The following is an 11,981-nucleotide window of genomic DNA, read 5'->3' on the forward strand; positions in this document are numbered from 1 at the left end:
GTAAATAGAAATTGGCAAATCACGTTGTGGTCATACGTAGGGAAGAAATCGTTCTTGCTAGAAACCTACAAACCACGTAAAAACTTGCAACAACAATTAGAGGACGTCTAACTTGTTTTTGCAGCAAGTGATATATGTGATATGATATGGCCAGAAGATGTGATGAATGATATATGTGATGTATGAGATTGATCATATTCTTGTAATAGGAATCACGACTTGCATGTCGATGAGTATCACAACCGGCAGGAGCCATAGGAGTTGTCTTTATTATTTTGCATGACCTGCGTGTCATTGAATAAACGCCATGTAATTTACTTTACTTTGTTGCTGAACGGTTAGCCATAGAAGTAGAAGTAATCGTTGGCGTGACAACTTCATGAAGACACAATGATGGAGATCATGATGATGGAGATCATGGTGTCATGCCGGTGACGAAGATGATCATGGTGCCCCGAAGATGGAGATCAAAGGAGCATGATGATATTGGCCATATCATGTCACTATTTGATTGCATGTGATGTTTATCATGTTTTTGCATCTTATTTGCTTAGAACGACGGTAGCAAGTAGGATGATCCCTTATAATAATTTCAAGAAAGTGTTCACCCTAACTGTGCACCGTTGCGAAGGTTCGTCGTTTCGAAGCACCACGTGATGATCGGGTGTGATAGATTCTTACGTTCGCATACAACGGGTGTTGACGAGCCTAGCATGTACAGACATGGCCTCGGAACACACGCAATACACTTAGGTTGACTTGACGAGCCTAGCATGTACAGACATGGCCTCGGAACACGGAGGACCGAAAGGTCGAGCATGAGTCGTATAGAAGATACGATCAACATGGAGATGTTCACCGATCTTGACTAGTCCGTCTCACGTGATGATCGGACACGGCCTAGTTGAGCTCGGATCATGTTTCACTTAGATGACTAGAGGGATGTCTGTCTGAGTGGGAGTTCATTAAATAATTTGATTATATGAACTTAATTATCATGAACTTAGTCTAAAATCTTTACACTATGTATTGTAGATCAAATGGCCCACGTTGTCCTCAATTTCAACGCGTTCCTAGAGAAAACCAAGCTGAAAGATGATGGCAGCAACTATACGGACTGGGTCCGGAACCTGAGGATCATCCTCATAGCAGCCAAGAAAGATTATGTCTTAGAAGCACCGCTAGGTGAAGCACCAATCCCTGAGAACCAAGACATTATGAACGCTTGGCAGCAGCGTGCTGATGATTACTCCCTCGTTCAGTGCGGCATGCTTTACAGCTTAGAACCGGGTCTCCAAAAGCGTTTTGAGAAACATGGAGCATATGAGATGTTCGAGGAGCTGAAACTGGTTTTTCAAGCTCATGCCCGGGTCGAGAGATATGATGTCTTCGACAAGTTCTTCAGCTGTAAAATGGAGGAGAACAGTTCTGTTAGTGAGCACATACTCAGAATATCTGGGTTGCACAACCGCTTGTCTCAGCTGGGAGTTAATCTCCCGGATGACGCGGTCATTGACAGAATCCTCCAGTCGCTTCCACCAAGCTACAAGAGCTTTGTGATGAACTACAATATGCAGGGGATGGAAAAGACCATTCCCGAGGTATATTCAATGCTGAAATCAGCTGAGGTAGAGATCAGAAAAGAACATCAAGTGTTGATGGTGAATAAAACCACTAAGTTCAAGAAGGGCAAGGGTAAGAAGAACTTCAAGAAAGACGGCAAGGGAGTTGCCGCGCCCGGTAAGCCAGTTACCGGGAAGAAGTCAAAGAATGGACCCAAGCCCGAGACTGAGTGCTTTTATTGCAAGGGAAGTGGTCACTGGAAGCGGAACTGCCCCAAATATTTAGCGGACAAGAAGAAGGCCGGCAACACCCAAGGTATATGTGATATACAAGTAATTGATGTGTACCTTACCAGTACTCGTAGTAGCTCCTGGGTATTTGATACCGGTGCGGTTGCTCATATTTGTAACTCAAATCAGGAACTACGGAATAAACGGAGAGTGGCAAAAGACGAGGTGACGATGCGCGTCGGGAATGGTTCCAAGGTCGATGTGATCGCCGTCGGCACGCTACCTCTGCATCTACCCACGGGATTAGTTATAAACCTCAATAATTGTTATTTAGTGCCAGCTTTGAGCATGAACATTGTATCTGGATCTCGTTTAATTCGAGATGGCTACTCATTTAAATCTGAGAATAATGGTTGTTCTATTTATTTGAGAGATATGTTTTATGGTCATGCCCCGCTGGTCAATGGTTTATTCTTGATGAATCTCGAACGTGATGCTACACATGTTCATAGTGTGAATACCAAAAGATGTAAAGTTGATAACGATAGTCCCACATACTTGTGGCACTGCCGCCTTGGTCACATTGGTGTCAAGCGCATGAAGAAGCTCCATGCAGATGGACTTTTGGAGTCTCTTGATTACGAATCATTTGACACGTGCGAACCATGCCTCATGGGTAAGATGACCAAGACTCCGTTCTCCGGAACAATGGAGCGAGCAACCAACTTATTGGAAATCATACATACCGATGTGTGCGGTCCAATGAGTGTTGAGGCTTGCGGAGGATATCGTTATGTTCTCACTCTCACTGATGATTTAAGTAGATATGGGTATGTCTACCTAATGAAACACAAGTCTGAAACCTTTGAAAAGTTCAAGGAATTTCAGAGTGAAGTCGAGAATCAACGTGACAGGAAAATAAAATTCTTACTATCAGATCGTGGTGGAGAATATTTAAGTCACGAATTTGGTACACACTTAAGGAAATGTGGAATAGTTTCACAACTCACGCCGCCTGGAACACCTCAGAGAAATGGTGTGTCCGAACGTCGTAATCGCACTCTATTGGATATGGTGCGATCTATGATGTCTCTTACCGATTTACCGCTCTCATTTTGGGGTTATGCTTTAGAGACTGCCGCATTCACTTTAAATAGGGCACCGTCTAAATCCGTTGAGACGACACCGTATGAATTATGGTTTGGGAAGAAACCTAAGCTGTTGTTTCTAAAAGTTTGGGGATGCGATGCTTATGTCAAGAAACTTCAACCTGAAAAGCTCGAACCCAAATCGGAAAAATGCGTCTTCATAGGATACCCTAAGGAAACTATTGGGTATACCTTCTACCTCAGATCCGAAGGCAAGATCTTCATTGCAAAGAACGGGTCCTTTCTAGAGAAGGAGTTTCTCTCGAAAGAATTGAGTGGGAGGAAAGTGGAACTTGATGAGGTGATAGTCACCCCTTCCGAACCGGAAAGTAGCGCAGCGCGGGAAAATGTTCCTGTGGTGCCTACACCAACTGGGGAGGAAGTTAATGATGATGATCATGAAGCTTCAGATCAAGTTACTGAACTTCGTAGGTCCACAAGGACACGTTCCGCACCAGAGTGGTACGGCAACCCTGTCCTGGAAATCATGTTGTTAGACAACGGTGAACCTTCGAACTATGAAGAAGCGATGGCGGGCCCGGATTCCGACAAATGGCTAGAAGCCATGAAATCCGAGATAGAATCCATGTATGAAAACAAAGTATGGACTTTGACTGACTTGCCCGATGAGCGGCGAGCCATAGAAAACAAATGGATCTTTAAGAAGAAGACGGACGCAGATGGTAATGTGACCATCTACAAAGCTCGACTTGTCGCTAAGGGTTATCGACAAGTTCAAGGGGTTGACTACGATGAGACTTTCTCACCCGTAGCGAAGCTGAAGTCCGTCCGAATCATGTTAGCAATTGCCGCATACTATGATTATGAGATATGGCAGATGGACGTCAAAACGGCATTCCTTAACGGCTTCCTTAAGGAAGAGTTGTATATGATGCAGCCGGAAGGTTTTGTCGATCCTAAGAATGCTAACAAAGTATGCAAGCTCCAACGCTCAATCTATGGGCTGGTGCAAGCATCTCGGAGTTGGAACATTCGCTTTGATGAGATGATCAAAGCGTTTGGGTTTACACAGACTTATGGAGAAGCCTGTGTTTACAAGAAAGTGAGTGGGAGCTCTGTAGCATTTCTCATATTATATGTGGATGACATACTATTGATGGGAAATGATATAGAATTCTTGGAAAGTATAAAGGCCTATTTGAATAAGTGTTTTTCAATGAAGGACCTTGGAGAAGCTGCTTATATATTAGGCATCAAAATCTATAGAGATAGATCAAGACGCCTCATTGGTCTTTCACAGAGTACATACCTTGACAAGATATTGAAGAAGTTCAGTATGGATCAGTCCAAGAAGGGGTTCTTGCCTGTATTGCAAGGTGTGCAATTGAGCACGTATCAATGCCCGACCACGGCAGAAGATATAGAACAGATGAGTGTCATCCCCTATGCCTCGGCCATAGGGTCTATTATGTATGCCATGCTGTGTACCAGACCTGATGTAAACCTTGCTGTAAGTTTGGTAGGAAGGTACCAAAGTAATCCCGGCAAGGAACACTGGACAGCGGTCAAGAATATCCTGAAGTACCTGAAGAGGACTAAGGATATGTTTCTCGTTTATGGAGGTGACGAAGAGCTCGTCGTAAAGGGTTACGTCGACGCTAGCTTCGACACAGATCTGGATGACTCGAAGTCACAGACCGGATACGTGTATATATTGAATAGAGGAGCAGTAAGCTGGTGCAGTTGCAAGCAAAGCGTCGTGGCGGGATCTACATGTGAAGCGGAGTACATGGCAGCCTCGGAGGCAGCACAGGAAGCAGTCTGGATGAAGGAGTTCATTACCGACCTAGGGGTGATTCCCAATGCGTCGGGCCCAATGACTCTCTTATGTGACAACACTGGAGCTATTGCCCTTGCGAAGGAGCCCAGGTTTCACAGGAAGACCAGGCATATCAAGCGTCGCTTCAACTCCATTCGTGAAAATGTTCAAAATGGAGACATAGATATTTGTAAAGTACACACGGACCTGAATGTAGCAGATCCGTTGACTAAACCTCTCCCTAGGGCAAAACATGATCAACACCAGGACGCAATGGGTGTTCGATTCATCACAATGTAACTAGATTATTGACTCTAGTGCAAGTGGGAGACTGTTGGAAATATGCCCTAGAGGCAATAATAAATGGTTATTATTATATTTCTTTGTTCATGGTAATTGTCTATTATTCATGCTATAATTGTATTGTCCGGAAATCGTGATACATGTGTGAATACATAGACCTCAACCTGTCCCTAGTAAGCCTCTAGTTGACTAGCTCGTTGATCAACAGATAGTCATGGTTTCCTGACTATGGACATTGGATGTCATTGATAACGGGATCACATCATTAGGAGAATGATGTGATGGACAAGACCCAATCCTAAGCATAGCATAAAAGATCGTGTAGTTTCGTTTGCTAGAGCTTTTCCAATGTCAAGTATCTTTTCCTTGGACCATGAGATCGTGCAACTCCCGGATACCGTAGGAGTGCTTTGGGTGTGCCAAACGTCACAACGTAACTGTGTGACTATAAAGGTGCATTACGGGTATCTCCGAAAGTGTCTGTTGGGTTGGCACGGATCGAGACTGGGATTTGTCACTCCGTGTGACGGAGAGGTATCTCTGGGCCCACTCGGTAATGCATCATCATAATGAGCTCAATATGACTAAGGCGTTAGTCACGGGATCATGCATTGCGGTACGAGTAAAGAGACTTGCCGGTAACGAGATTGAACAAGGTATTGGGATACCGACGATCGAATCTCGGGCAAGTAACATACCGATTGACAAAGGGAATTGCATACGGATTGATTGAATCCTCGACACCGTGGTTCATCCGATGATATCATCGTGGAACATGTGGGAGCCAACATGGGTATCCAGATCCCGGTGTTGGTTATTGACTGGAGAGGCGTCTCGGTCATGTCTGCATGTCTCCCGAACCCGTAGGGTCTACACACTTAAGGTCCGGTGACGCTAGGGTTGTAGAGATATATGTATGCGGAAACCTGAAAGTTGTTCGGAGTCCCGGATGAGATCCCGGACGTCACGAGAGGTTCCGGAATGGTCCGGAGGTAAAGATTTATATATGGGAAGTCTTATTTTGGTCGCCGGAAAAGTTTCGCGCTTTATCGGTATTGTACCGGGAGTGCCGAAAGGGGTCCGGGGGTCCACCAGCCCCGGGGGGCCACATGGGCTGTAAGGGGTGCGCCTTGGCCTATATGGGCCAAGGGCACCAGCCCCAAGAGGCCCATGCGCAAGAGATAAGAAAGAAGGGAGAGTCCTAAAGGGGGAAGGCACCTCCGAGGTGCCTTGGGGGGGAAGGACTCCCCCCTGGCCGCACCCTTCCTTGAAGGAAGGGGCAAGGCTGCGCCCCCCCTCTCCCTTGGCCCTATATATAGTGGGGGGAAGGGAGGGCAGCAACATCTAAGCCTTGGGCGCCTCCCTCCTCCCCTGCAACACCTCTCTCTCTCTCGCAGAAGCTCGGCGAAGCCCTACCGGAGACCCGCTACATCCACCACCACGCCGTCGTGCTGTTGGATCTCCATCAACCTCTCCTTCCCCCTTGCTGGATCAAGAAGGAGGAGACGTCGCTGCACCGTACGTGTGTTGAACGCGGAGGTGCCGTCCGTTCGGCAATCGGTCATCGGTGATTTGGATCACGGCGAGTACGACTCCGTCATCCACGTTCATTGGAACGCTTCCGCTCGCGATCTACAAGGGTATGTAGATCCACTCCTTTCCCCTCGTTGCTAGTAGACTCCATAGATGCATCTTGGTGAGCGTAGGAAAATTTTAAATTATGCTACGATTCCCAACAGTACACCGTTACGGTGTTCCGCTCAGCATCATCACTGATAACGGCTCCAATTTTACAGCCGACGAAGTGAAAACATGGTGCGCTAATCTGGGCATCAAGCTCGATTACGCCTCTGTATATCATCCACAAACAAATGGTCAGGTTGAAAGAGCCAATGGTCTCATTATGAGCGGCATTAAGCCCAGACTGGTGCGGTCTTTGAAAGAGTCAGACAAGCACTGGGTTGAGGAGCTCGACTCCGTACTCTGGGGGTTGCAGACCACGCCCAACCGCACTACCGGATACACACCTTTCTTCATGGTGTACGGTGCAGAGGCAGTACTGCCCTGCGACATTATTCATGACTCACCTCGAGTGCGCATGTACGAAGAGAGAGAGAGGCCGAGCTTGATCGGCAGGACAGTTTAGATGCCCTGGAGGAGGAGCGCGACGTTGCAAAAGCCCGTTCCGCATTTTATCAACATCAGGCTCGCAGGTATCAAAGCAGAGAGGTGCGGGCCAAAACTTACAACGTCGGCGAACTCGTTCTACGCCTGCCGGAGAAGAAAAAGGACAAACTCAAGCCCAAGTGGTAGGGTCCCTTCATCATTGACGAAGTTCTCACCGGAGGGGCATACCGCCTGCGTGATGCGTCAGACAATCGATTAGAGCCAAACCCTTGGAACGCGACCAGACTCCGAAGATTCTATGCCTAGCACGGAAATCTTTGTTCGTTTCCTTCCCCTTATTTTTCCATTATTTTTTCTCTCTCTTTTCGTTTTTATTTTTAGCTTTAAAAGCTTTCGTGCGGTTAGACCGTACACCCCCGACGCATACATCTTGAAGTATGTACGTCTATTATACCTGGGGGCTTCTTGGACAGAAGCTTGCTATTGTTATCTTCCGAGCATCAAGCTCCTCACATATGCGTTTGTTCCCATATGTATGCATCGATATGACTTAAGTTTTGGCCAAGCTGGGTTGCCTGGCTCCTGTGCTTATGCCCTACGTTCCCGTTAGTTCGGCTAAGGCATAAAGGGAGCACCTCTGCGATTGTTACTGCCGGGTCATCTGGATGTGTACCTCAGACTGGGTGAAGCCGAAAGGTAGCGTTCTTAAGGGAATATTCGGTCGGTGAACTAAAGATGTTTTTGCACTCGTCCCATCGTGAACCCCCAGAAGCTATACACATTGTGATTTCTTCATCACAGTTCAGACATGCACATCGATGCATGCACACCCAGGGAAAGGAACCCTTAATGGAACTATTCTCTCTGGAAGATGTTTCTTACACTCTCAATGTAATATAACATAACTAGCCGGATAATTGTCTGTTCAAGCAACTATGACCCCTATGCATGGTTTCCATGCATACCTGGTCTACTCGGCCGTTCTGGTATTCGGAAACACTCCGCACCTTCGGGTCGAGAGGTTGAAGCGAAAAGGTCCGCCACGACAATCGTTTTCAGCTAGAGCTACATATGCAAAGGAAAGTACATAGTCACTTGGACTCAAAAACTTCCTCCTCTATGTCATCCAGCAGGCTATCTAACTTACAATCCTGTTGGGAATACTTGGAGGCTACTTCTACTTGGTTATATACTAAACTAACGGGAATTTCTTCCCCATTTGACCCTAGCGGTCCGACCCGGGCCATGTGATTCGGATCCAGCTTGGTATATCGTGTTTTTACCATGGCCCAGGCTTCTCGCACACCCTCTCGGCAAGCCGATATCTTCCATAGTCGGATACACCGCCGTGCTCCCTTGAACAGTTCTACAAGCTTCTCCATACTCCCTGGAGGGGAGTCGGATGGCCATAAGGCCTTGGCAACACTCCGCATTGCCTGCCGAGCTTGCTTGTGCAACTGCGACAGCCCTTGCAGGAGATCACTTGATGATCCGGACACCTCCTCTTCGGGGCGGCCCGTCAGCATACCTGCAATCACAGCTATATCAGCTACTTTAACCCCCAAACTGTTATAAGGTAAATCCGGCCACGTACTGAATATGCCGCCTCGCAGCTTTTTGTTCTCCTTCACGGCGTCGGCTAGCTGGGCTCGCACATCTTTCAGTTCTTCGCCCAGTTTGGTATTTGAATCTTGGAGTTTGTTTTTCTCCTGCCTGACTCGGGTCAACACCCGTTCGCCTGCGGCGTGTAGTCTTTTTGCCTCTTTCTCTCCTGCTTGAGCGGTTTTCAACTTCTCTTCCAGTTGACCTGATGGTCCTATTATGAGATAAGAAATAGTATTAGCACAGCTACTGTATAATTGTTATTCCTCGATGGAGGGGAACCTTACCAGAAGACGCCTTCTTGGACTCTTTCAGTTCGGCGGTAGAAGCATTCAGCTGTGTCTGACACTGCTCCAGCTCTTGAGCTAGCAGGTTGTTCCTCTCCGTCATAACCTGGTTATACATCAATCCTTAAATCACTTGTGCCAACTGCTTTCAGTCTCAGGGGCTACTAGCATGTGCTTATCCTTTTTAGACAAAATAAACCTTACCTGCACATCCGTCAAATGCTGCTTTGTGGCTTTGCCAAGCCCATCTCGAGCAGCTCGGATATATGCGTCAGCCGAGCTGAAGGCATCAAACGCCTCTTTCGAACAGCGGGGGTCTCGTAAAATGGCCCTCAAGCGCCGATGATTCATGGCGCTCTCCACTTCCGAGTTGGTGACGGACATATTTTCTGAGCCCTCGGCCGAAAGACAGTCCGGCGTCACCCCCGGATCAGCCCCCGTCCCCTCAGCTGGGGCTGGATCCTGGTTGCTGGGAGTATTACTGCCTAGACCCCCGGACACAGTTCGAAGGACTCTTTTCCTGATACGGAATGAACATGAAAGTCACAGTTGGATGCGACTATTAAAAAACATATTTGCAAACCCACCTCTTTGACGAGGGCCCGACCGTGTCTTCGCCGGCCTTCCTCTTCAAAGGCTTGCCCGGTGCGGGAGCCGCTCTCTTCGGAGTCGCTCCTGGAGTAGCACGGTATGTCGAACGCCTCCCCTTCGAAGCACGAGACAGTGCGGTGGGTGAGGCGGAATGGAGGAATCCTTTCGGGGAAGATGTCTCCTGACTACTTACGTGTGAAGCAGGGAGAAGACCAGGGTAATCGGCAAGGATGGCCACTTCGGTGCCGTCGTAGCTCGCCTGGTAAAACATGCCATTCTCCAGCACCACAAATATATCTGGATCCTCTTCGAATCCAGGGTCAAGGTCCCGATTGTGGCCCTCGGGCTGCGGGGTGGGGCTGTAGAGCCCCTCGGAAGTCTTTCGCCAGTGCTGTTATAAATGGATGGGTTAATAAAGCTCAGGGAGGGGAATGAGTGGAGCAAAAAAGTTGGGGGCTCACCCAACTAGGAGGATTGTACATGGAATATCCTTCTCTGTGCGTGATGCGCAGGAACTCCTCTTCCTCACCCTTGAACAGTTCGGCCAATATTTTGGCTAGGGCGGCAGGGGTGTCCGGACCTTTCCTGCCGCAGCGGGAGGTGTCATCTTCCCCATTGTAACTCCACATGGGGAGACCTCTGTATTGGAGTGGCGGAACTCCCCGTACTATGGAGGCTGCCATCACTTCGACTATTGTATACCCGGACCGGGCAAGCATCCTGATCTTGCTCAGGAGTTGGCGAACTTCCGCACTATCTTCCTCCTCGGGGCTCCGGGGGCGCTAGCTGTGGCGCTTCTTCAGAGGAACACTCGCAAACTCGGGGAGGCCTCTCCGGACCGGATCTGGAAGTACGACGTCATCAATGTAAAACCACTCAGAGGTCCACTCTTCAGACGCTTTCTTCGGCGTGCCGGATAGGTATCCGGTCTCGGCAATGCGCCATATTTTGGCACCCCCACTTCAAATATTGATCCTTTGTGGTTGCGCGGGACAAGGCAGAACAACTTTCTCCACAGCTCAAAATGGGCCTCAATACCCAGAAATAGTTCGCATAAAGCAACATAACCCGCGATGTGCAGAATGGAGGCCGGGGTAAAGTTGTGCAGCTGGAGGCCATAATACTCCAGAAGCCCTCGGAGGAATGGGTGAATGGGGAATCCCACGCCCCTCAGCAAATAGGGACGAAGCACACTCGTTCTCCCGCAGACGGATTGGGGAAACCCTCCCCCTGGGTTTTGCCATTGAAGGAGGCCAATCCTGCTCGAACAGGGACCAGATCTGCAGGAGGGAGAAATCCCTGCTTTTGCAGCTTCTCCAATTGGCCGTGGGATATAGAGCACCTCTCCCACTCGCCTCTCTCTGGGTTGGAACGGGAAGAGGAGCTAGGACTGTTGGCCATGTTGGAGTGGTCTCTCCTGGCAGTCTCTGAGGATTTTTTCCGCGTGGTGCCGAATGGATCTGAGATCCAATCTCTTTAAATAGACGCTCTTTCTTGAATGGCTAGGGTGTTATTTGCAAAAAGACCCTGACCGTCCGCATTCGCCTGACACGTGGAAGTTTAAGACATAGAAGCACGAAAGCCGAAGGGTGTGGCATTGAATTAAAAGCCGAATACATTACTTGGAAGCCGTCGGAGGGGGAACCCGCCTTGCAATGCCGAAGACAATCTGCGTGCCGAACACCTCGTCATTGAAGCCTGGTTCGGGGGCTACTGAGGGAGTCCTGGACTAAGGGGTCCTCGGGCATCCGACCTGTTAGCCATGGGCCGGACTGATGGGCCGTGAACATACGAAGACCGAAGACCGCACCCGTGTCCGGATGGGACTCTCCATGGCGTGGAGGGCAAGCTTGGCGACCAGATATGTAGATTCCTTTCTCTGTAACCGACCTTGTGTAACCCTAGATCTCCCCGCTATCTATATAAACCGGAGGACTTAGTCCAGAAGGACAGATACTCATTACCATAGTCATACATGCTAGACTTCTAGGGTTTAGCCATTAAGATCACGTGGTAGATCAACTCTTGTAATACTCATATTCATCAAGATCAATCAAGCAGGAAGTAGGGTATTACCTCCATAGAGAGGGCCCGAACCTGGGTAAACATCGTGTCCCCTGTCTCCTGTTACCATCGACCTTAGACGCATAGTTCGGAACCCCCTAGCCGAGATCCACCGGTTTTGACACCGATAGCCACCCCCAAGGGGAGCGGCACCAGGCAGATGGGACGGCAGGGGCGGACCAGACGACTCCGCCCTGTTAGCCGCAACCGCCAACTCCCAGGGATCAACGGAGGCCGCCGCAGATCCGGCCGCGGGCACCGAAGGGCCAGCCGCCATCGAGCCAGA

Source organism: Aegilops tauschii, chromosome 7 (genome assembly GCF_002575655.3).
Source record: "Aegilops tauschii subsp. strangulata cultivar AL8/78 chromosome 7, Aet v6.0, whole genome shotgun sequence".
NCBI classification, from domain to species: domain Eukaryota; kingdom Viridiplantae; phylum Streptophyta; class Magnoliopsida; order Poales; family Poaceae; genus Aegilops; species Aegilops tauschii.